Raw genomic sequence first — 3,398 nt, 5'->3', positions numbered from 1 at the left:
CTGTTAGAAAGGTGAAATATTAGCTTGATGTAATGATAAAAAATTGTATTGATCTAATTTGTTTGCTTTTTTTTTTATTGCCTCAGACATGTAATTTGCAGCGTATGTTTGCCTTGCATTTTCGCTTTAGACATTTAGTATTACAGTTTTCATCATCGGCTTGTGATGACGGATACAGATCTACAATAGTAATATTTCTTTCTTACTTGTAGACTACTTTCATTCATTTAATATGCTTTACTCATACGTTGATCTAATGCAAAATGTCTAATCCGAATTTTATTTAAAATGTAAAAAAAAAAAAAAAAAAAAAAAAAACACTGAAAATGCAAATGTGTAATTAAATGATAATTAAAGGGATTTTTTTGTAAGTAGAGCTGAAATAAATTTGGGATTACAGAAACTTAAAATAATTCACATTTTAAGCAACCGGAAAAGCTATGTTGATTACAATGAAACAAATCAAATCAAACATTATTCCCTTTCAAACATCTATATTTATAGCAGTCCTCCTACAGTTATTTTTTTTTATTTATTTGTTTTCAACATTTAAAAAAGTAATAATAATTTATTTGATGGTTTTGCATAGCTTCAAAGACATCAACATCATTTTTTTTTTGTTTTTTTTTATATAATGTTCCCTCCACACAGTTTACTCCACTCGAGCAAGGAGCTCACTGTGCGGATAGGTCGCATTTTTATTATATGAAAATTACATGAAATAGCATACAATGTACAATCAGTTTCACGTCTTGATTCTTGTCTTCTCGTGATTTTCAAACTGTCTTTACTTTCTTGCCTTTGGACTTCAGTTTCTTTTCTTGAATTTGCTTTTCCGTCTTGATTCTTGTTTCTTCCTGTCTTTACTTTCCTTCCTTTTGTCTTTTCTTGCCTTTCAGTATCTTCAATGATTTTGCTTCTTTATTTCCTCTTTTGATTTATCGTTTCTTTTATTGATTCCTATATAGCTTTGAGTATAGGTTCAATGGTGTCGAGACGGAACATCCTACCTAAGATTGCTCCTAGGTAGGCGTCGTCTAGCTGAAAATGATTATTAGCCACTCGTACATTGAAGCCACCATAGTACAAGTACTAGGTGACTCTTCTCGAGACCTGATGCATTCGAGTGATGAGTGGGCGCGACACCACAGCGATCTTTTGCATTCGATGCCTCGATGACCAACATCCCAACCCCGGCAGCAAGCCCTAAAAAGGGCTAGCCGACCAAATGACTAAGATGTATGCAGATCCATAACAGGTACTACACTTTGATCTTAGCCAAAAGGCCGAGAAGCGATGTTACAATAATGAATCAAAGATATATTATTTCGACCAATGTACAATGAAGCGATGTTACAATAATGAATCAAAGATATATTATTTCGACCAATGTACAATGAAGACCTAGCATCCATTAAACAAAACTATCCCAGTTAAAAAGCATTTATTTTACTGAATTCAAAGTTGAATATTTAGACATAACTCAAAACGAAAATATAAAATGTATTTGTATTTTAACTTACATAAAAGGTGTATTAAGGATGTATTTTATTATTTGAAAAAAATATAAATAAACGTTATCGTGATACATTTTTAGTCATTCTTTATTTGTAACACTTTTATTGAGCAAAGTGTCGGCTTTAAAACCCTTTAATGTTTTAGTTATTAACCAAGGCAGATAACTAGTACAGGTCCATATAAACAATACATGCCATACTAGTTTATAGGCACTCTATGTGAGAATATTGCAATTACATGAATTCATATGTACATACACACCTGCATATTTTAATACAGAACGTTTCTACGCACGCATCTAAGATGTTGCCGTAACACATGAACAATATCCAGCAAAATAACATCTAGACACTAGCAATAAATTCTACCAATATCCAGAACAATAACATCTGGTGAGTTTTGGTTCACGAGAATGTTTACAATCGTAGAGATCGTAGAGCCGGTCGATCTAATAAAGGCTATTAGGGGCAGATAATATAGTTTTTCAATATCTACTTGATCTGGTTGCTGTCGTCTGTAAACTGTTAGCCTGGATGGCTGCCTTCTTAGGGGAGGGGGGGGGGGGAAATCGTTGGGGGTACGAAAAAAAATAATCATCTTTCATGAGCTACTAAGATGTATGTTTTAAAACTAATATTTTCAGTTGCTGCATTTGGATTATGAATTTCTGAAAAGTAGAAAATAAAACAAATACTAAAAAAAACATTTCTAATTGCAAGCTATTTGGTTTCTTTCCTAAAAGATTTTGTTTCTAAAATGTGTAAAATATCTCATGAGTAACCAAAGCTTTTATGAAAGAATGCAAATGTAGTTTCATTTTCTTATTATCATTACATTTTAAAGCACGCTTTTAAAAATGTTATTTTTTCTATTTATTTTATTTAATAATTACATACACTTAAAATATTAGATACATTGAATAGACGTTTAACTTTGCGTTTCTGTAATCCATGGCCTCATTATTATTGTGTCTCTTATTTAACATTTTTTTTTAAATCAATAATTAATTTCTATTTAGTTATTTCATATCATTGCATTTTGCCCTGAAAGGTTTTTTTTTTTTTTAGATATATATTATGATCATATAAACATTGATTATTCTTCTACTAATCCCAATAAAGTCCGCTGGCTAGTTTTTGTAACTAAAACACTGTAGATATTGTTTTTTAAGTTTTTCAAATTCCGAAAGGTGAAACTGTATTCAAATTATTACTACCTGAAATTAATTTTCACAATACTATTTTTTTCCTTTTTACCTAAAGCCTACCCAATTAGAATATGGTTTTTTTTTGTATACAAATAGTAACTGTTTTAGTTGAACAGGAACAAATATAAATATAATTGTATAGCTCACAAGCTTTTGCGAACGTATAAAGAGATGCGATTTCATCTATATCTACTGCAAAACGGCGGATGTCTTGGTCTTAATTGGAACTGACGCAGCAGCATAAGTCTTTATCTAGGCTTGAATCTAATGTCAGGTAATTTTCTATGACGGAGGAAATCGATGAATTGATTCTCGTGGAGTACATACCCATGTCGATAGAAAAAAATCAGCTCCAAGAAAGATTTTAAGGAAGAAATTGGGAAAAAGATAATTATGTATATTCGTAAAATTAAAGTAATAAATGTATCAAAGGATTTCTCTACCGAGGTTTTTTTTGTCTAAGACACAGAAACATATTTAGATGGGAAACATAAAGTACAACTTGCCTGAGGAAAAATCACTTATCTAAAACGACTCGAGTGAGTTTGTCAAAACTCGCTTTCCTTGTTAATTAGATGTAAATATCAAATCGTGTACTTTGTTTTTCGACTTCGGATGAAGTTATCCCTCTGGCTTTGGAGAAAGGAAACAGTTCTAAATTTGAAATCAATAA

At 31.1% G+C, this 3,398-nt stretch overlaps 1 pseudogene; it reads right to left on the bottom strand.

Annotated features, from left to right (window-relative positions):
- Window positions 1-1,158: 1,158 nt before the first annotated feature.
- On the bottom strand, window positions 1,159-1,298 carry LOC131943621 (uncharacterized; annotated as a pseudogene).
- Between the last annotated feature and the right edge of the window lie 2,100 nt (window positions 1,299-3,398).

The sequence above is a fragment of the Physella acuta genome, unplaced genomic scaffold (assembly GCF_028476545.2).
Source record: "Physella acuta isolate Inbredline_101_S28 unplaced genomic scaffold, ASM2847654v3 ptg000463l, whole genome shotgun sequence".
NCBI classification, from domain to species: domain Eukaryota; kingdom Metazoa; phylum Mollusca; class Gastropoda; family Physidae; genus Physella; species Physella acuta.
The sequence above is the reverse complement of the archived record's forward strand: the minus strand, read 5'-3'. Positions and strand labels throughout refer to the sequence as shown.